Source organism: Panthera onca, chromosome D1 (genome assembly GCF_046562875.1).
Source record: "Panthera onca isolate mPanOnc1 chromosome D1, mPanOnc1 haplotype 2, whole genome shotgun sequence".
Taxonomy (NCBI): domain Eukaryota; kingdom Metazoa; phylum Chordata; class Mammalia; order Carnivora; family Felidae; genus Panthera; species Panthera onca.
The window spans coordinates 93,110,738-93,133,865 of NC_138348.1; the positions used below are offsets into that span (position 1 = coordinate 93,110,738).

The 23,128-nt window shown below is 44.4% G+C and overlaps 1 protein-coding gene across 5 annotated transcripts in view; it reads right to left on the reverse strand.

The window, feature by feature from the left end:
- Positions 1-23,128, reverse strand: part of PKNOX2 (PBX/knotted 1 homeobox 2) — a 315,397-nt gene that overhangs the window by 278,554 nt on the left and 13,715 nt on the right. For 3 of the 5 annotated variants that reach the window (XM_060605139.3, XM_060605134.3, XM_060605136.3), the window contains one exon: positions 2,194-2,295. The exons of the other annotated variants lie outside the window; for them this stretch is intronic. The gene's annotated coding sequence lies outside the window, so the exon portion shown is untranslated. The remainder of the gene's footprint in view (positions 1-2,193; positions 2,296-23,128) is intronic. 5 annotated transcript variants of the gene reach the window in all.

Sequence of the window (23,128 nt, forward strand, 5' to 3'; positions counted from 1 at the left end):
TGAGAGAGAGAAACAGAGTGCAAGTAGGCGAGGGTCAGAAAAAGAGGGGGACACAGAATCCGAAGCAGGCTCAAGGCTCTGAGCCATCAGCACAGAGCCCAATGGCTCAAACCCATGAACTGTGAGATTGTGACCTGAGCTGGAGCCGGACGCTTAGCCGACTGAATCACCCACGTGCCCCAAAAGATTCACTTTTCACTTGATCACCCTATGTAAAGTCCACTAGTTAACAAACTGTACCATTTACATAATAAGTTTCCAAAATCAACTTTCAGTGCCTCCTTCTTAAATATAGTCAAGAATCAGAAGATACTTAAAGAAAGATTCAAACTTGATAAAAGGAGACAGATATAACCAGAAAAAAAGATCTGACGTGATAGAGATTTTGCAAGGAGGAATAAAAAAAAAATTCAAAAAGGGCAATAACACCAATTCAAGAAGATAAGAGGAAAGGTTGCATCCAAAAAACAATAAGGGATTACAATAAAAAAGAAAAAAAATTAAATGAAAAAAGCCTCTCTGAAATTAAAAATATAACTAAAGTTTTTTTCAAAAACTTATAAGATTTAGAAGACAAAGTTGAGGAATACTTCCAAAGAGGGAAACAAAAAAGAGAGACTTAAATAATAGGAGAGAAATAAAATACATTAATCTAATTATCCCAGCACAAAGAATGAAAAAAAGATATCTACCAAAGCCCACCACCAGCCTCAGAATAATAGTTATGTAGTATCCTAATTCTAAAATCAGCCAATCCAGATTGGAACAGAGAAACAAAAGGTTCTTAGAGAGAAAACTGTAAGGGGAAAAATTGAACAGATGAGCTTGAGTGTATGCAACATAGTATTACCAGGTATGTAGTAGAGTTGTTGAACCATTAGAAAAAAATAATTATAAGCACATTTGGACATCAGATCAATAAAAAAGGAGGCAGTTATTAACTCCAGGAAAAACAAAGAATTGTACAAAAGAGGACACATAATCACAGTGCACTACTTGATGCAGGAGTAAATAATATTTGCCTAATCATTAGTATATAAACACTAAACATCAATTTAACAAAAAAAAAAGTTTATGTTGGGAGAGTTAGAATGAAGGGGACATGCAGGGATGGCATTGGGGGAAACCAAGTTTTCATCTACCATGACAGAGAGTCAATATATAATTTCGAGGGGCGTGTGGGTGGCTCAGTCGGCTAAGCGTCCGACTTCAGTTCATGTCATGATCTTATGGTTAATGGGTTCAAGCCCTGTCTTGGGCTCTGTGCTGATGGTTCAGAGCCTGGAGCCTGCTTCAGATTCTGTGTTTCCCTCTTTCTCTGCCCCTACCCCACTTGCACTCTGTTTCTCTCTCTCAAAAATATATATACATTAAAAATGTTTTTAAAAACATGTATAAAATATATAATTTCTAAAATTAATAAATCAAGAAATAGTAATATAAGCATATTATTTAAAAACATGGCAATATATACAAATGACAAACGAGCTGTAAGAGTTGAGGTTGACTGCCTTGGAGAATGGAACATGGGAATGTGAAAGGCTGAAGCAAGGCAACTGCTGATTTCCAAACTATGCATATATATTCTTTGATTAAAATGAAAATTAAATTTTTGAAAAAGAGTCTCTATGGCTCACATACAGTCCAGCTTAGTAGCTTCTCATGATATAACAACAGATGATAATCTGGGGCCAAAGTTCTGGCCAAAATAAATGAAGCATTTTTATGTCAGTGTCTGCATATATCCCTTGGATATATGGAGACCTGACACAGTGGCCAGTGGTCAATAGGCTTCAAAGATTAAGAACTCCGATCCTGACCCACAGTTGTGGACATTACAGGCATTTCTCAAACATATCATATTTCATGTCTGGACATGCTGGTCTCTCTGATTAGAAGAAACAAACCTCCCAAGCCCCTAACAAGGTGAACTTCTCTTCAACCTTTAAAACTCTTCTCAGCTATTACCTCTCCTAGAAAGTCCTTCCTGATGCCTCCTCTCTGAAGAGTTACTTGTTCCCTCTTTCAGCCTACTTCTGAATCATCTGTGTCTCCATCCAGCAAAGCATCCAACCCCGTGTGATTCAGTTGGAAATAAGCTGTCTCTCCAGCTACTCTGTGATCCTCTCTCTAGTCATCAGCTTGTGCTAGTTATGCTGCAGGATAAACAACCACAGAATCTCAGTCACTCACCACACAAAGGTTTATCTCTCATCATGTTATATATTGGCTGTGCCTCTGGCTCCACTCCATGTTTTCTCTTTATGTGGGTCTTATTCTGGACATGCCATTCTCCTGGCAGAAAGAAAAGAGAAAATGTGTGTGGGACCACAAAATGTTCCCGAAAGCCTCTGCTCAAAAGTGACATATCACTTCTGCTTAATTTCCATTGGCCAAAGCAAGTCACATGATGAAGTCTGATGTCAATGGCACAGATAAGCATAATCCTGTCACAGGGAGAGGCAGTAAACAATTGGGTATAATAATACCATCTACGACAATCTGCTTGGTGGGACCCACATCTTATTTTTATATCCTGCACCTAACACAGTGTTTGGCACCAAAGTGGTATTCAAGGCATCTTCGTTGACTTGAACAGAATTGTCAAATAATAACTTAGCCTCATATACAACCTGAGAACAGAAGGAGATTTGAAAAGGGCCTAAAAAAATGAAAAGGGCTTAACGTAGAGCTGGAAGGGTACCAACAAGCTCATGGTATGCGGAACAGCACTGAGTTTGGAGCCAATACACTTGGGTTTCAGGTCAGACTCTGAAAGTCATTTCACCTCTCTGGGGTCATCTTTAAAATGAAGGAAATGAGGGCACCTGGGTGGCTCAGTCAGTTAAGCTTCTAGCTCTTGGTTTCGGCTCGGGTCATGATCTCACAGTTCCTTAGTGTTAGTTCGAGCCCCACATAGGGCTCTGCACTGACAGTGCAGAGCCTGCTTGGGATTCTCTCTCTCTCTCTCTCTCTCTCTCTCTCTCTCTCTCTCTCTCTCTCCCCCCCCCCCCGCCCCTCCCCTGCTCATGCTTGCTCTCACTCTCTCTCAAAATAAATAAATAAACTTTAAAAAATAAATAAAATGAAGGTGATGAAGTAGAGGACCTCTAGGATCCTTTTCAGTTTTAACCTTTTGGGAGTCTGTCATAGAACACCTCAACCTGGTTTCCTTAGGACCTGCTTGCCAATCTGCCGACTTCTATTACGGTACCCAGTTCTACAATTGAGAAGAAAATAAGCCCCAAAGTCACATCGCAGGCTAAAATGAATTTCTAAAAACCGAAAATTCGATGATGACAATAAAAGAAAATAAAATTACACTTCTGAAATGAATGTGTTTTCAACAAACATGTTAAGTGGCAAATGTTTTCTTTAAAACAAACCATTTTCTGTTTTGAGCACATTGTTCTAGACAGAGGAGAATCCATTACACGAAAGCTACTTATCACGACGTTACAGAGGGGTGATTATACATCTGAATGTCCCCACTCTGAGTTCTGGTTCACAAATGGAAATCATCACATAAATAGAAGCCATCTCACACATAGTGAGAGTTTGTTGTTTGTGGAATGAATAAATATGTGTCTTGGCTGAACTCCTTGGGTTATTGAAGCTATCATTACCAATCCAATGCAGCCCTATTGCTCTGTATCTGGACCTCGTCATACTTTTTTTTTAAAAGTTTTTAGGAAAAAAAAATCTAAGAAAGGGTTGAGAAATCCTGTAGCTCATGGGCTGATGTACTAAGAGAATTATTTAACAGCTACTGGGTCCTAAGCCCTGTGTTCTCAACAGTAGAAAGCAAATATTGTGATGATCCTGTTTGATTAGAGAAATTTGTACTCTTAAGTTTCCACCCATAAACCACAGATGTCAGCCCACGTACCCACCACCACCAGACAATAACAACATGTACATATCATTCACTGTATGCCAGGACTGTTCTGAGTTCTTTACATATATTAACTCATAACAATCATAGCAACCAGAGGCAATGGGTACTGTTACTATCTCCATTTTACTGATGGGGGAATCAAAAGTACAGAAAGGTTGATTAACCTGCCCAAGGTCACACACTGACTGGCGGGGCTAGGCTTTGAACCCAGGCAATCAGGCTCCAGAGTCTGTTCTAAAGTCCCCTCTGCATTATATTGCCTGGGGGTGGAGCATGCTACCAAATGAGTCGGGATCATTCTTGGATATAGATGTAGCCTGGAACCATAAGCATACCATCACTCCCTCACCCTTAAAGACCCTTCCCACCTGTCCCTGCACCAGCCTAGGAGACTGTGACTCCCACCCTCTGATCGTGGGTGCAGTGAGGGAAGTGAGTGTGACTAGCTCCCTCAAATACCAGAAAGGGTAATTTTTCAGGTGTATATCATCTGTCCTTATCCATTTCCAAGTTTCTGGACTGCATGTCCCCTTGCCTGGATGAGTGTCAGGAAAGGTAACTGAGCCCTGATACAGCAAGGTCCAGTTTCTAGTAGCCAGAGCACTGCAATCAGCAGGCAGGGCTCTTTCCTATAAAAACCAATCAATACTGTCCCATCCCACATCCTCAACCTTTCCTGCTCCTCGGTCTATAACTGCTATTGATTACATCAGAGCAGGGAAGCAAATGCCAAAATATATCAATCACCAAGGTGGCAAAGAGACTTTATTAAAACCATTACACCTTCTTCTATTTTCCTGCCCACCCCTGTTTCCTCAGCCCAATGGCCATTTCTTTTGGAAGGTTTCCAAGAACTTTGCAGACATGATCTGATGGCTGGTGGAATTTCCTCTATTTGGGGAAAATTTAGACCCAGAGAAGGAGCAAGAACAAGTCCCATGGTGAGAAGATGGAAACCAGGTGTGTGAAAATATGTGCATGTGTCTGTGCGGTATATACATATGAAAATGTGCACGTACATATGTTTGTTTAAAGAAAAACCTAGAACTTAGTCACATTTCAGAAACATTTTGTAATTATCGCTGAAATTTTTACAAATCAATTCCTTCTGGTCGCTTAATGTCCTTCACTAAGTGGTTTAATTGTGAAATTTCACTTTATAATTGGGTTCATTTTAATGCAGAAAGAGGTAGATTTGCATAAGCAAATGACAAACAGTTAACAAAATCCATTAGCAGAGAAGCAGGAATCCGAAGAGCCACACACCCTGGGTTGTTGGTTTCCAGTCAAAACCTGTGCTAAGGAAGTTGCTGGCCAAACCCAGACCGACCTCTGCGGCCCCTAACCAGACAGAGGGGAAGGACGAAAGGCATTTCAAATGCCTTCATGTATTATTAGGATAGCCTGTCAATGTGGCAGGAGAGACAAGGTGAAGGAAAATTTTTGCTTGTCAGTGAAAGACCAGATTCTTTGCAACTCCAGGCAAGGATTTAAAAAGGATCACCAGTTTTACACAGCTCCTTGACAGTTCTTTTTCCAGGTGAAGAGTCCTGGACTCAGAGTAGAAGGGAATAGAGAGTCTCTGATTTCTGGTCCTCATTCTGCCACTAACCAGCAAGGATCTTCCTGCTGAGGCCTCCATTAGATCGTATCTGAATATCTGTTTCTTAAAGCTCCTACTGTCATTACCAGTAATTGACAAATTCTTTCACTCATTCACTCAACAAATATATATTGAGTCCTTGCTAGGAACGGGTCCTATAGACATTACAGAGAATCACAAGGAGATGGGGTGAGGGCTAAGCTAAGAAATATAAATAAACAGTAGAGAAGGTCCTGCCCTCATGGAACTGATGTTATGGACGGAATTGCATCCCTTAAAGTTTACAGGCTGACAGGACTAGTGTCCTTCTGAGAAGAGGAAGAGAGCACTGCACTCTCTCTCTCTCTCCATGCACACACAGAGAGGATGCACATCGATCTCTCTCTCTCCATGCACACACAGAGAGGATGCCATGGGAGGGCGCTGTGAGAAGATGGCCAACTGCAAGCCAGGAAGGCATGCTGCACCAGAAACCAACCCTTCTGACACCTTGATCTCGGACTTGCCAGCCTCCAGAACTGTGAAAAAATGAAGTTCTGCTGTTTAAGTCACCAAGCCTGTAGTATTTTGTTGCAGCAGCTGGAGCAGACTAATATGTTGGGGGAGAAGGGAAAGGCACAGTACTATGCCAAGGGAGCACAGACTGGAGTGCCTTGCCCAGTCTAGGGGACGAGGGAAGGTTTTGCAGAGGACCTGACACCGAAAAGGTCAGGAGAACCAGCAGGGGAAAGGCGTGAGGTGGAGGGCAGTTCTTGGGACAGGACACTCACGTGTGTGAAGACCTGCAGGTAAGAGGAGTAAGTTCAGTTGGGGGAGCCAAACACACTTCTTTGTGGATGGAGCCTGAAGTATCAGAGGAAGAGTATAGCAAGAGTGGGGCTGAGGAGGTAAGGGGAGCCAATTGGGGGAGGTTTCATAAACAAACATGTCCCTGAAGATCGCTGCCCCTGCCCCCCCCCCAAAAAAAGTAGGCTCCACACAAGCATAGAGTCCAATGCAGGGTTTGAAGTCACAACCTTGAGATCAAGACCTGAGCTGATATCAAGAGGAGGACTCTTTGGGGCACCTGAGTGGCTCAGTAAGCTGGGCATCCAACTCTTGGTTTCAGCTCAGGTCATGATCTCGTGGTTCATGAAATCGAGCTCCACACTGGGCTTTGTGCTGACAGCGCAGAGACTGTTTGGGATTCTCTCTCTCCCTCTCTCTCTGCCCTTGCCTGCTCTCACTCTCTCTTTCTCTTTCTCTCTCTCTCTCTCTCTCTCTCTCTCTCTCTCTCTCAAAATAAATAAATAAACTTTAAAACCTTAAAAAAAAAAAAAAAAAAAGAGTTGGACCCAGGTCACCCAGGCGCCCCATCCCCAAAGATCTCAAAGGCCAAGGAGCTGCCATACCTATTGCAACTTTGGACTCATGCCATTGACACATCCAATCCTGAAAAGATGCCAACACAGGTTCTGCAGGCACAGAGTAATAGTTAGCTTTTCTTGCCACCCTAGCCAGTGAAATCTCTGTGTGTTTGCATTATGTTCCTTGTGGAAATGCTTCGTTTCTTTATCCACAAGCTTCCTCCTTGCCTTTTGAAGCATCTTCTGGGACAGCCTCTTCTTCAGGTGCTTGCCTTCAGTTCTGCAAAATTCCTCTGCTTTTTGTTAATAATTGCTAGTACTTATTGAGTTAGCTAATGCCAACCACGCACCAGGCCCTGTTTTAAGGGCTTTATGTATATTAGCTTTTTTAATCGTCACAACAACCCTATGAAGTAGATTCTGTTAACTCCAGTTTATGGATAAGGAAACTGAGCACAGAGAGATTAAGGCACTTGCCTGGGGCCACTCAGCTAAATGGAGAAGCCAAGATTAAAACTAGGGCAGTTTGGCTCTGGTGTCCATACTTTTAACGACTACTAGGCTCTATTGTCTTTGGGGCAAAAAAAAAAAAAAAAAAAAAAAGACCGAGAAACTGAGGTCAGTCAGGTTCCCAAGGGCAGTTGAAGTCTGGGGGTCCTTCTGATTCCAGAGTCTATGCTCTTAACCTCTTGAGGGAATGAAGAAGCAGCAGCTGGCTTGGGGAGTGACTCAGGAAGTAGACTAGATAGAACTACCATGGAGTAGTTGAAGAAGAAGGAAGAGAGAGAGCTGGAGAGAAGTAGGAAGTTGCAGTAACACTCTGGTTTCTGGGTAAACCATACAACCAAACCTTCATCATTTTGTGCCACTTCATTCATTTGTTCACTCATTCTCCCAGCCATTTAACAAATGCTTATTGGGAACCTATTCTGTTTCAGGCATTGGGCTGGGAAAGTGGGAAAGAGGAGCAGGTGGGTACTGAGAATGGCCATGAACCTCACCAGCGCCTTCCGCTTGCCCTCATCTAAGAAGCTTTACATTCATCTAAGAAGGACTTTACATTCGAGGGGGTGGAGTTGATATATAAATAAATTCAACACATTATTACAGTGTGATTATATATATCAGTATATGCCCATCTATCTATAAAGCATTAAAAGGAGGACAGCCTATCTCTGCCTAAAACAGGCAGGTAGGGCATCGCTTTGAAGAAGGTCCCTTTTGAGCCAGCCATGAAGGATAATAGGAATATCCTAAGAGAGGAGCTGGGCTCCATGGAGTTTCCCTGGAAAGTATGTATGTAGCAGATCCCCAAATTCCTGGAACAGAGTCATAGAATTAGAGAACGTTCACACTGAAAGGAGGCTTAGAGGCCACCTGGCCCCACCCCTTTATCCACAGATGGCAAAGTGGGGCCAGGCCTGGGGTGAGGCAAAACAAACGTTATGGGAGCATTTCCTCTCACGGCCCTGCGAGTGTGGCCCAGCCCTAGCCCCTGCCCTGGAACCGAGGCACAGCTTTACTGGGCTCAAACAACCAGTCAAGGGCCAACAGTACCTTGCAAGAACCCCAGCCACCTCCACCCCAATTTTCTGGGCTTTGTGATTCATGGGTTGTGTGGAGAGCAAGGCAAATGGAAAAGAAGATGGAGAGGAGTCTAGAAAGTCACCATGATTTCAGGCTTGTATTACTGAAGAGACAACTCTAAATGTCCACCTCCATCACCCTTGCACTCTCAAGTTCCCAGCTTCCCCATCCCCAAGGCTTTTTTTTGTAATGTTTGTTTGTTTGTTTAGAGGGAGAGAGACAGAGGGCACTCACGCAGGGGACGGGTAGAGAGAGAGGGAGAGAGAATCTCAAGCAGGCTGGTGATGTCAGCACAGAGACCCATGCAAAGCTCAATCCCAGGAACCCAAAAAGGAGACCATGACCTCAGCTGAAATCAAGAGTTGGATGCTTAACTGACAGCCATCCCCACCCGCAAGTCTTATATTTAAAAGTAAGGATATCTTTCTCGTAATGTCCTTCCCTCTCCTCTCTCTGCTACCCACTATTCCAACGCCACACCTCCCCAACATTTCTTTCAGCTTCAGATTCTCTTTTCAGCTGGCCGCCAGGAGCCCTGCAAACGTCCACCACGAAGGTCGCAGGGATGCAGTTCAACAATCTGCCAGCAGGGGGCAGGCCTGCCGCGAGCCCCGATGCTGCCCAAGCCTCCCAGCCCCCAGCCCAGTCACAACTCCTTAGAGATGCAAATTGAGAAGCAGCCTTCCTAACCCGAGAGGGCTGCTAATTCTCTGACGAGTATGCAGATTTCCATCCTGCCTTTGCCTGGGTTTATTTGTTTTACTTTGCAATAAATTTAATACAGACTCCCTGAAGCAGAGAGGCAGATGGACTATAAACTCTGCATTTTGAGCAGCCTTAGTTACTAGGTTAGTGTGGTTTTTGATCCCTACTTAAATTATATCTATGAAATTTGACATGGATTTGGGTCTGGGCTTTGCTGGCTCCTTGGTGCTCTGGAGCTGCTTCTAGGGAATTTACAAGGGTTGATTTGATTATTGGGACTTTAATTTCTCACGGAGGCTAACGAGCAGGCTGGGAAGCCTGGCTGGGGTGGAACAGGAAGATGGGAAAGTGAGAAAGAAGTAAGTTGGGTTGCTACCTGCCCCAGTTAGGCGGGGCCAGTATTGTTTTCCCATGCCCCTGGCTGGGCCCTAAGTCAGACAAGCTGAGGACCTAAGGCAGGAAGCCTGTGCTGCTCCCCTCCCCAGGGAGAGTCACGCAGCCCAAAGTGCCCACAAGAAGTTCAGAGTCCAGGAAAAAAAAATCAGACGCACATATGGGGCAGACATAACTAAAACATCCATAAAGAAGCATTAACAAGAACGGGGTTAAGCTGGCGTTGTGTAACAATGTGAATTGGACATGGGGGGATGTGGCAGAGGGGAGAAAACTGCTACTCACCCCTCCTATTAACACCTTTGCCTCACTCATGCTGCAGTGTGCAGCCTTCTCCCCTGCTGCCTTTCACAGACTGCTGAAGAAAAGGCATAGCGAGCTAGGAGCGTGACAAGCTGGGTTCTCGTCTCAGCTTCACGGGGTACTTCTTTGTTCCAGTGTTCCAATGTTGAGTAATATGTTTAATTTCTCTGAGACTCGGTTTCCCTGTCTGCAAAATCAGAATCACCCGATTATTACGAGGGCCAAGTAAGATAATTGGGGTGAGAATGCCTGTATGCAGCAAAGGATGAGACCAGAAAAAGTGTGTAAGGGACAGGTGTCCTTAGACAGTTGTGATCAATGATAAGAGTAGGAAGCCCTCGGGACAGGGGGAGTCTGTGAAGGGAACTTCAGTGAGACCTATATCTGTTCTATCCTTGTACCTAAAACCTGTCAGTGGGCCCTATGCCCACGGGATGAGTGGGGCCCCCAAAGGCAGACGAGGTGTAGTGGCCAGCTGCCTAACTTGGTCCTGCTCACCTGCACACGAAACCTGCCTGCCAGCAGAGAAGGACCGGCCAGGGCATCGGAGAAGGTTCAAGCAGCAGCAGATTCCAGGGACTGTTGTGCACACCTCTGAGGGCCTGGGCCACTCTGGCAATGGGAGATGGGCAGAGAGGTGGGGGTGCAGCCTCACCTTACCCCAAGAGAAACCCCAGAGCCCAGGCAGAGCCTGAGACAGGAAGGGGAGGCCAGCCCCCCTTCCTCTGCCTCCCTTCTCTGCACCTCTACATCCTTCAGCCAGAGGCTGAAGCAAGAAAGGGAACTTGAGGGGGTGATGAAAGGAATGTGTTTAAAGAGCTAAGAAAAGCAAAGGTTTAGGAGTCACCCAAGTAAAGGGGCAGAAAGAAGGAAGAGGGCAGATAAAGGAGAAAAGGAAGGAGCCAAGGACATGTTGACATTTGTTCCTTCTGCGTAGGGGAAAATCCCCACAAAGGAAAAGAAGTACAAGAGGAGCAGAGCAGAACCAGAGAAAGGAAACAGCCTGATTCCCATGGAGGAGGGGGTGGGGTGCAGGGGAGGTAGAGGCTGAGCCGAAATGGAAATGAGGGGCTTGGTCACCATGGAGAGAGAAGCTGGAAGCTTGGCAGCAGTTTGTCTATTAGGAGGAAAGGAGGGGAATCAAAGAAGCTGTGGGCGTGTCTACACACACAACCGAATTGGAAAATAACTAGCTGAATTCAGCCCAAAGCAGGGGATGGAGGGGGATGGGGGCGGAAGGACTGGCTAAATTCTCTCCAAAACAACAAAACCTGCCCCACTCACTTCTCCATCCTACCTGCCACCCCCCACCCCAATAATGCACTGAATTAAAAGTGAGCTGTCAAGATCCTGTTAAAGGAAATTTGGTGACTTCCCACCCCCCAAACCAGAAGCAGTCTGATGATTTGTGTGTGCAAGGGAAAGGAAACGGAAGGCAGCAGAGACAGAGGTAGGGTGGCAAAGAGGGGCAGGGGTGCAGGCGGAAGCAAGGAGAACCAGTCAGACACCTTGGTCTTCAGAGAACCTCCTGAGGAAGGATGAAGAAATCTAGCAAGTACGAGCCACAAGGCCAAGAGGATGACCACACAAGTTCTCCGGAACTGTGACAGGGCCAATGCCACCCTGAGACCCACTGCCAGGCTTTTGCCTGACCCTGTGCATTAGAAAGGCTCACACTGGCACTCCTCCAGGTGCACCCTCCCCAGAGCCGTTGGGCAAGAGCCTTGCTCCCCCTTGCAGGTCACGGTCCACATACCCAGGCAGGCAAGGACGGCTGTTTGGGTGAGAATGGAGGTGGAGTGGGGGGTATGCCCCTGCCCAGAGAGTGTGGGCAGATCTTGGGAGCGGAGACACTGACCACAAGGCTCCTCACAGTGCGGAACGATGTGGTGATAGGACTGGGGGACGTGGTGCTTGGCCAGGACCCCCACTTGCATGCTTGCCTTGGCCAGGAAATGTCCGCAGCTGTCCTCAGCAGAGGAGAGCCCGGCTTTACACCTAGAGATCAGGACACTGAAAAAAGTAAGGAATCCAAGGCTGCTATGGGTTAGAAGCCCAAAGGGCAAAAGGAGTGAGAGGGACACACACACCCTGGGCCTGTGTGGTACAGAGTGGAGAATTCATACCAGAATCATTCACTGTTTATCCAAAATTCAAAGTTGACTGGTTGTCCTGTGTTCTATCTGCCACCCCTCCCTAGGGCCAGAGGGGTTGGAGTGGTGGCCACAAGGGAATGTCACAAGGTAAATGAGGATGGGGACTGGCACAAACTAAGAGGTCAAAGTCCTCCTAGAACTAAAACATGCCAGAAGGCCAGAGTCAGACCAGTACCTTCCAGTCTTGGATGGGGTTGTGACAAGCATGTTCATTTTCAGAGACCCTGGGCTAAGTGAAGAGAATGACCAAATCCTCTTATCCCGACCAATGACTTTAAGATAGAAGCAGGATCAGGGCAACACATGAGCAAGTCTCAGAGTGGGAGGTGGTGGGGAATTTCTCTTCTGCACCCACTGGAACCCCAGAGGCTAGCCAAGTCTAAACTGATAAAGAATTTCCTCCACAGGCATCTTGCCCCGGTCTTTCATGTTGAAAAAAAAAGGGGGACACTTTCAACAAAAGAAGCCTGCAATCAACACTTTTTCTAAGTACTTTAAAGTGTACACAATTCTACACTATTTTTCTGCTCTCACCTACACATCTCCTAGCACAACTGATATTTTTTAAAGTCCTTTTCAGCATTTAACCTTTCAGATGCTGCATTCCAGGAAGAAAGTAAATAAATGTGTAAATCAATAACAACCCTACACTGGTTTTGAACTCAGTTATGAACACAGAAGGAAAAAAAAAAATCAGTGCCAAATAAAAAAGGATAGACTCAAAGGAGGATTTCTTTTAATCCAAAAAAGTTTTACAATGGTGTGATCAGCAATCGAGAATAAAATAAAATTAAAACAATAATAATAAAAGAAGCATACCCAGCAGTGTCCTGTTAAATAATTGGATCAGCTTCATCAGGGCAGCAACTGGTGCTGAGTGTTTTTTAATTTTCTCCCTGCTGGATATTCTCCTCTCATGGTGTCAACAAACAGATTAACTACTTGTCAGAGACGGGGCCTTCAGAGAGCAAAATTGAATTCTTCAGTATTTATTTTCCTCTTCATACCTCCTTCCCAAAGAGGAATATCTGGGCATTTTTTAAAAGATTCCCCCCACCCTCCTCAAAAATCAAGAAATGATTAATTCTGTCCATGAGGATCACTTGATCATATCGTGCAAGAAGTTAATTTCACCACGGTGCACACTGGATTCAATAAGAGGGTTTAAGAAGATGTACTCATTGCCTCTCCTTATGAAGGACTCAAGCTTGAAAGGGCAGACCCAATACTTACTACATCTGTGGCAAGCGCAGGCCAAAGGGCACCATGGTGTTTTCAACAAACCAAGGTTTCACAGAAATTTGAATCCAGAACAGCGGGGCCCACGGCTCTAGGTGAACCGCATAAAAAAAGAACTGAGCAGGGGCACCTGGGTGGCTCAGTATGTTAAGTGGCTGACTTCAGCTCAGGTCAAGATCTCACAGTCCGTGAGTTCAAGCCCCTCAACGGGCTCTGTGCTGACAGCTCAGAGATTGGAACCTGCTTCGGATTCTGCCTCCCTCTCCCTCTGCTCCTCCCTCACTTGCACTTTGTCTCTCGCTCTCTCTCAAAAATAAACATTAAAAAAAAAAAAAGACTTGGAGAAAAAATTTAAAACCTTTTAAAACACATAAAAAGAAGATCCAAATAAATGCAGGAACGTATCATACCCTGGAAAGGATGAGTTAACTTTCTACAACGTCAGTTGTCCCTAAATTAACCTGTAAATTGAATCCATTCCAATCAAAATCTCAGTACATTTGGCCAGGAGACAGGGGTGGAAGAGTATCTGTCAAGCATTCTAAAATTTACGAAGAAGAACAAGGGTCCACTAATGGTAAGATGGCTTTTTAAAAACAGCAGAAAGAAGAAACGCATAATACTAGAAATTGAGAAATACTACAAAGCCAGCATTATCAGAACAATGTGGTACTGGCACAGAAAGAGAGAAGCAGGCCAGTGGAATGGAAGAGTGGGTCCAGAAGCAGGCTGACAGGTGCATGAAAACTTGCATATGATAAATCTGGCATCATAAATCCAAGGGCAAGAGAAGACTTATCTCATAAATGGTAAAATAAATTTGAATCTCTATCTCATTAATGAATAAGAAAATAAACTCTACATGGATTCAATCCCTGAATGTGAAAAGGTAAAATCATAAATAATAGAAGAAAATACATGATTGTATATTGTGACCTTGAGGTGGGCAAAGATTTTGTGAACAAGGTGCAAAAGCAACACCATAAGGAGAAAAATGGATGGATTTTATATCAAAATTAAAGATTTCTGTTTGGTGAAGTATACCATCAACTGAGTTAGCGTATAGATGAGTAGTACCTGGAAGAAGACATTTGTACCAATAAACGATCAGTAAGAAAATGCTTAGTAAAAAAGAAGAAACAATAGAAAAATGAACAAAGTAGGTAAATAAGTAGTTCATAGAAGGAGAAATCCTAAGGTCAAACAAATCTTTGAAGTAATACTTAATTTCACAAATGATATGAAAAACACAAAAGAAAAATAAGATACCACTTTACATGTAATAAACTAGCAAAAAATAGAAAGTCAGATAATACCAGGTGGTGACAAGGATGTGGAGAAACAAGCAGGCTAATAAATGGGAAAACCGGTCCAGTTCTCTTAGAGAGAAGATTGGTAGGGCTTACCAAAGTGAAGAATACACGGAGCCTGTGACCCGGCACTGGCACTGTGGGTACACACACCCTGGAAAAAATCTCAGACAGAAGCACGCAATGTCCATCATCTTGCTGATGGTGGAAGCAAAATGGTGGAAGCCGATGGTGGCAATCTGGGTATCCACCGCCAAGGAACCGGACAGGTAAGTAATGATAACTACAAATGACGAAACACCATGCAGTGGTAAGAAGGAATGAAATAGATCCACATAAGGCAACATGGATAGGTCTCCAAAACAGACTTGGGATGGGGGGTTGGGGAGAGGAGAGATTTATAGCACAAGACAACTTATGTATGTTTTTAAAAGACACAAAGCAACACCACATATGTTTCAAGGACCATGCAGACGGATAAACTCATGGAAGGTGAATTAGAAGGTTACATGCTACAGTGGATATTGAGGTGCTCCACCCATACCCCTCTTCAGGGCCAGTGCACCTACTCCTCCACAACTGCTAGGAGTATTAGTGCTGAGGCTCGAGGCTGCATCCATCAGGGGAACTGCCTCGCTGAAGCCTATGCCCCTTCCAGGGGAAGTGCTCAATGGTGGCTGATGCAAGGATGTACAAGGCCTGGTCCCTCCTGCCTTGTTTGGGAAAACTCTAAAGGGCCACGTCAGGTGCATAGTTTCCAGGATCTCAGTTGTGGCCTCAGTTGCACAGAGGGGACCAACTTCACCTTCGGTCCCTCCCTGCAGTCCTCACCTCCTCTGTCTGTGTCTCCCGAGGGCCCTCCTGAATGGACCTGCACATAGGCGCCCATCTCGGAACTTTCTTCCTTCCAGAGAGCTCTGTCTAAGGAATACATGAAATAATCAAGGGTGGGAGCAGTTACTGAGGAAAAGGGAAGAGAAATGCAGCTGGGAAAGAAAGGGGAAAATAAGAATTCAGTGAGCCTAAGCGAGGTCTCATAGGACTAGTGATGGTAGCATACTGTGAACTGAGGAGCACGATCCACTCAACTTTGTGCACCCAAAGTCCAAAATGCAAAACATAAAATTGAAAACATACCAACTGTCTGCGGATAGTAGGCAAGCTGCCTCCTCCCTTTACTCACAGTGCTCTGTAACTCAACACCAGTTAATCTTCTGCCTGTGGGCCAGTGGTGAGCAAGGAGCGGACTCAGAAAAAGGGAGATAAATGGGCAACGACTTCTGTTTCCCCAACCCTTGTAACTAGGGGCAACCTCAAGAATCAGGAAGCCAGGGATTCCCTTTGGCTCAAGTCCCTCATGGCTGCGAGGCTCTAGGAGAGATAGTTACATCACACTTAGCATAGGAAGGTGGAAGTAAAGGGGTGTAGTATATGTGTGGTGGTGTGGGTGTGAGAGACAGAGACAGAGACAGAGAGGCAGACAGAGACACAGAGTGTGTTTCCACCTCAGGCATAGAACAGCCCAAGATTTCGCAGAGATAGAGATTCTATTCTTTCCATTCACTCCAGCACCAGATGGAGCAAGAGATCTTTATGGCACTTGCGGGAGGGGGTTACTTACCTCTGGGGGAGCAGCTTTGTCTGTCTCTGAGCCAAATGCCACACTGACTTCTGCTTCCCATCTTGCCTGCCTCTCCCCTCCTCTGACTCTCCTACTTGATATTTCTGTAACAGAAACTGGTTCCCTTCCTTGGGACTTGACCCAGCCCATCTCCTCTCCACAACCCTCGCCCCCACTCCTGCCTTCCGCCTCCCCCCCCACCCCCATCTCCAGAGTCCTTTGCCCTTTTCAGAGTCTACAGGGATTAGCTGGGTTAGCTTTCACACAGGCGGACACTGAAGCCTCATGTGGCTACAAAGAAAGCAAAACTGATACAATTGTGTGTGCCCTGGGAAGAGTCTGTGGAATGTTCAGGAAGTCCACTCCGTGGCTGACCGGAGCCTGAAGTACCCAGAGTTTTCTCCCTTCCCATTCAAAGAAAAATAGGGAACTATGTTTGAAGGAGCATAAGTAAATTATAATGTGAATTCACCAATCTACCCTTTCCATAAAATATACTGAGCTCCTACTACACAGCATGTAAATATGTTTGGAAGGCAGGGACTTCCAAAATGAGTAAGATGCAGTCCTTGGTCTGCATAGGGGTGACTGTCTGACCAATATCTATGAAGTAGAGGGTAATATGGAAAGGGCAAAAAAAAGTTACCCCCAAATGCTCAGATGGTTCAAAGTAGGGTAAAAGTCACATTAGAAGGAAGAATCAAAGTTTTCCTAAACCACGTAACTTTTAAAACAGCTTAAAACTGATGGATAAAATTTGTTCATATACTTTTAAAATTAGTTTTAAGGAACTTAATGCATTTGAATATAATGTAATGCATTCAATACACTGAATAACATTTTTTAAAGATGATAAATAATCATTCTGCTTTTGAAAAAAACTGTATGAAGTAAGAAATCATGACTCTTCTTTGACCCATCTCATTCCATCCCCCAAAAGTAACTCCTTTAACAGTTTGGAGTGTATTGGCCCTAATCTTTGGATGGAAATGATTTCAACAAAATGGGAAGAAGGAGAGTATCCCAGGTAAAGAACAGGAGGTGAGAAGAGAAAAGGCAAGTTGTATACCCGGCATGTGTGGCAAAAGCAGGAGACAAGAGATGACATTGCAACAGGAGGTTGGAGTCACATCACAGAAGGTCCTTTGCACGAGTTTAGAATTAGGGACATTATTCAATAGGTGGTGTCATATAAGAAATGGTCCAAGGAGTTAGGGATTTAAAAAAAAATTTTTTTAAATATTTTTTTATTCTTGAGAGAGAGACAGAGACAGAGTGTGAGTGAGGGAGGGGCAGAGAGAGGGGGAGACACAGAACCCAAAGCAGACTCTAGGCTCCCCGCTGTCAGCACAGAGCCCGATCCAGGGCTTAAACTCACGAACCTTGAGATCATGACCTGAGCTGAAGTCAGATGTTTAACTGACTGAGCCACCCAGGTGCCCTAAGAATCGGGGATTTTTAACTAGAGTAAAAGGAGATCTGGGGGCACATGGTGGCAATAATTCAATCATACAGGGGCACCTGGGTGGCTCAGGTGGTTAAGCATCTCATTCTTGGTTTCAACTCAGGTCATGATCTCACCGCTTCATGGGTTCAAGCCCCACATCAGGCTCTGTGCTGGCAGTGCAGAGCCTGCTTGGAATTCTCTCTTTTTCTCCCTCTCTCTCTGTCCCTCTCTACTCGTTTTATCTCTGTCTCTCTCAAAACAAACACACAAACAAATAAAAATAATTCAATACACAAAGTGCTATCATGTGGAAGAGAGATCTGGCTTTCAGTTTGAGGATCCACCGGTCAGAATTTGGGTCAAAACCTGGAAGTTTCTGGAGTGGCATTTCAGTTCTATATAGATAGGAAAGGACTTTCTAACAAATGGATCTGTGCAATAATAGAGTGGATGACCCAGTGAAGACGAAGCATCTCTTCACTGGAGAAGCTCTGACAGAGGATTTGTGCATCAAGCAGGGAGCAGGGGACTTGCAGAGTCTTTTCTAATATTAAGATTCTACAGTAAAATGAGGAAGCAGTGAAGGATTTTTGAGCAGTTCTATAATTAGAGCCATGCTTTAGGAAGATGAATTTGGCAGAAATGTATAGATTGGGTCAAAGTAGAAACAAAGTTAAAACATGAGCATGAGGCTGATAGAATCACTCAATCAAAAGCAATTAGGATTCTGGTTAAACATGGTACATAGGCCTGCTTTTTATCTGTACCCCCTCATAAAATGTAACTAAAATGACAGTGCATGAATCAAAAGGACATGAATCCACAAAGTCTATGGAAGAGGAAACAACAGCAGAGGGGAGATGTCAACAAAATCTGACTTGGAGCCAGAAGCACCAGGTGTCTATGAAGGTCAAGGAAATGGGCAGGCAGGTGACTGCCTAACACCAGTCCCCCAAATCCCCAGTGGCGACAGGACATCCCAGGAGAGACTGGATTGGAGGAGGTCCACAGGAGGGGCAATAGTCACAGCAAAAAGTGAAGTGAGGTACATTCTGAAAGCAGAGGAGTTGAGGGAAAGATTCCACATTAAATGGTGAGATCCTATGGTCCCCTTCCCGGGCTCGGCTCCTGGAATGCCAGCAGCCAGGGTTATACTCACCTCCTCAGGCAGAAGACTAGAGAATTTGTTTCTTGGGAAACTTACCAGCTCAAGAGAAAAAACTAATCAACACTAAGATTTGGGGGATTCCAAATAAATGGCCAGTCCCTGCCTAATGACTGCCATAAGAAGGCCCATTAGTCACCAAGACTAAGTAACCGCCCCCCCCCCCCCTCCAAACACACACATACACAGAATCTGTACCTGAGCTTTAGGGTATCATTAAAAAAATTTTTTTTATGCTTATTCATTTTTTCAGAGAGAGACAGAGAGACAGAAAGTGAGGAGGGGGAGGGACAGAGAGAGAAGGAGACACAGAATCCGAAGCAGGCTCCAGGCTCCGAGCTGTCAGCACAGAGCCTGACACAGGGCTTGAACTCACAAACCATGAGATCATGACCTGAGCCGAAGTCAGATGCTTAACTGACTAAGCCACACAGGCACCCCTAGGGCATCATTTTTAAGTACTACTGCCAGGCAATAATTACTGAAAATTTGAGTGAAATCTCTAACACAAAGAACTAACAATCAAAATGAATAAATTTAAGAAAACAGACAATGCAGAAAGAAAAGGCAACTTCAAAACTAGAATAACTGAAACTTAAGAGAATCAAGGGATGACACTGTATTCATAAAAAACATCAGGATGCTGAGGAAGAGAACAGAGAGCGGGAAAGAGCTTTTTCACATTGAAATAAAATATCCCCAATAAAACACTAAACAGAAAAGCTGGAAGAGGGCTGGGAAATTCTCACTGAAAATAGAACAAAACAGAAAACAAAAGAGAAAAGAGAAGCAAAGAGGTAAGTAGTACATTTGAGGATCAATTTAGAAGGTCCACAATCTAGTAGGAACTCTAGAAGAAGAAAAGAGAGAGAAATGATAGGAAGGAATCACCAAAGAAATATTAGAGCATTTCCCAGAACTAGAGCTCACAGTTCCCTGGGCTGACAGGGTCTATGGTGCCCAGCATGACAAATGAAGAAGTGGCACCAAGGATTGTCATTACAAAATTGCAGAAAGAGAAGGGGCAAAAACAAAATCCTATTCATGGAAGCATTATTCATAATAGCCAAAAAGTGTAAACAACCCAAGTATCCATCAAATTTTTTTAAAATTTTTTTAACGTTTATTTATTATTGAGAGACAGAGACAGAGCATGAGCAGGGGAGGGGCACAGAGAGGGGGAGACACAGAATCCGAAGCAGGCTCCAGGCTCTGAGCTGTAAGCACAGAGCCCGACGTGGGCTTGAACTCACAAACTGCGAGATCATGACCTGAGCTGAAGTCAGACGCTTAACAGACTGAGCCACCCAGGCGCCCCAAATTCTTAACAGATAAACAAAATGTGGTGTATCCATAGAACAGAATACTATTTGGGAGTACAAAGAAATGTGGTACTAAGACATGTTATAACATGGAGGAATCTTGACGATGTTTTGCTGAGCAAAAAAGCCATTCACAAAAGACCACATGCTGTATGATTCCATTTCTTTCTCTTTTTTTTAAAGTTTATTTATTATTTTGAGAGACAGAGCATGAGCGGGGGAGGGGTGGGGAGAGAGGGGGAGAGAGAGAATCCCAAGCAGGCTCCACGATGTCACTGAAGAGCCCAACGCGGGGCTCAATCTCACAAACCATGAGATCATGACCTGAGCCGAAATCAAGAGTCAGATGCTTAACCGACTGAGCCACCCAGGTGCCCCAGAAGTGGGTATTTTTGTGTGTGGAATGTGTTAAAGAGTTAAATTACCATCTGCTAGAGGAAGAAGACAATGATGATGGCAAAGTTGGGGAGGGGGGCGGGAATTAAGCATTAGAAGCACCATGCTGTTCAGAAAATACAGACTAGATACCAGAAGAGAAATTTAATTTGAGAAAGGTCATAAGGCCCTGAGTCAGAGTAGTGGCTGGTGGGGATGGATTTGTGAAACTTGGAAGCTGGATTGAGGACCCAGAAAATGCAGAGAGCAAGGGGAAGGGAAGCCTAAAACAAATAAGAAACACACAAAATCATTCCATAGTTTTAAGCCTGGGTTACAATAATGGCGGTGGTTGGGAAAAAAGCTTGGGAGAAATTGGCTGCTTGGAAGAAAGATAAAGGTGGCCTCTACCATGTTCTGGGGGGTGGGGTCCCTTCATCTGCACATCTTTTGGTATGCCTCTGTGGCTTCTGGAGGCACAGCATTTTTTTTTAATGTTTATTTATTTTTGAGGGAGAGAGAGAGACAGACCATGAGCAGGAGGGGGACCGAGAAAGAGGGAGACACAGAATCTGAAGCAGGCTCCAGGCTCTGAGCTGTCAGCACAAAGCCTGATCAGGGCTCGAACTCATGAACAGAGAGATCATGACCTGAGCCCAAGTCGGACGCTTAACCCCTTAACCGACTGAGCCACCCAGGGGCCCCAGTGGAGGTGTTCTGATTGCAGCTGTTCAGCAAACAGAAGCTTAGAGCATCTCAGATGTGTGAGATTCTGGCACCAACAGGGGTCTTAGAAACTACTTAAATTAATGCCTCTGACATTCAGCCCAGAGAAATTAAATCCAAGGGAGGAAACAGTTAACCAAGGGATGGTCAACTGTATTAAGAGACTTAGAGAAGGAAAGAACTAAAGACCAAGAAAAGGCCCTTGGATCCAGCAATCAGGTGATCGTCAGGAGAATCAGTGCCCTGGAGGGGAGAAGGAAGAGCCAGAGGGCAGGGGGTGAAAAGTGATGTGGGGGCTGGGGGAACAGAATCTACCTCACAGCGTCTTGCACAAAGTAAGGGCTTCACAAATATTAGTTGTTGTTGGTTTTTCTTTTCTTTTTTTTTCAGAGAACCATGATGATATAAATGAAAAAACAGAACAAAACAAAAGCTGGTAGCTTTGTGAGGATAATGAAGTACTTAAAGATGATGTCTGAAGAAAAAATTAGTCGTGGAAACTTGCAGCTAGATGGGGGGTGGGGGGGTGGGTAGGCAGTGGCATTTACTAAAGACACCAAGAAGACCAATGCCTGATGGACGTGAGGGCCAGAGTACCTGGGTGGACTTTAACAAAGGATGTCACCATAACAATTAGCTGTGAAAAAGAGGACTAGTCCAAGCTAAAAGAAAAGAAAAGAGGAAAGAAAAAGCTAAAAGGAAAAGAAAAAAGGATGGAAAAATATCCACATGAATTTTGATAGGGAAGAAAGGAACTCTGAAAAGCCCCACGTTGGGTGATCTCTTTCTAAGGAAAATGGGAGTCATGAACCACCGAATGAAAGCAGGTGGGGTTGCAAGCCGGAAGAAGACGGAAACACTTTGGAACAGTGGTTCTCCGCCCGGAGTAATTTTGCCCCCCACTCCTGCCTGCACCCCCAGGAGACCTTTGGCAATGAGACTGGAGACCTTTTTTTGCTGTCATGGTTGGGAGACAGTGCTACTGGCATCTAGTTACGTTTTGTGGAGGTCAGGACGCTGCTAAACATCCTACAATACACAGGCCAGCCGCCCACAACAAAAATGATGCTGCCCCAAATGTTAATTGTACCAAGGTTGAGAAACCACGCTTTAGAGCAACTACTGAGGGAATTTCACAAAGAAGTCAACAAGAAATGTGTAGGAGGATGGTTCAGCAGCTGCACAGGCCAACCCAAGCTTAAATAGCATAAATTTTAGTAAATCCAATTGATGCTTTTTTTAAAGTTTTCTAGTTTACATTAAGCAGAGAGCGCTCATATAAATAGACTGTCTCATTTTGAAGGGCTTTACACACATTTGTCATGAATCAATTGTGAAAGGTATAAATATGTAACATTTATTACCTTAAAGAAATCTTTGAGGTAGGTACCTTTTTTCTGGTTTTCCAAATGAGGAAATAAAAACACAGAGGGTTTGAGTAACTTACCCAAAGTCACATGGCCAGTACAGGTAGAGAAAGGATTTAAGCCCTGGCATTTTAACACAACTATCTATTCTTATTAGGATGCCATGCCTTTCGGGGACCTCTAAAATCAACCCTGTTTCTCATCTCACACCCTTCCAATGACCTTCCAATTCTGGAATGTGAGTGTTCTAGAAAAGGGGTTTCTTTCAACAGCTCTGCACCAAACATATCTCTGCCCCTTAATGTGCAGGACCCAGTCTTGAGTTGAACAATCCAAATCCTAGATGCTAAGGGCCAGGAAGGCGGTCAAGATTTCCTTAGAGAGAAGTCAAGTATTTGATATATGACCTCTGAAATAACTACTTTGAATAAGATCAGCCCCTAACCCCTTAGAAATTCTGCAAACGGCCAGTCTGTTTTGTGAACCCACATGTTAGCTATACCCCTCTTTCTGAGATTACAGAGTGACTGAATGCCTCTGAGCATTATTCATTCTATCTCTAAAG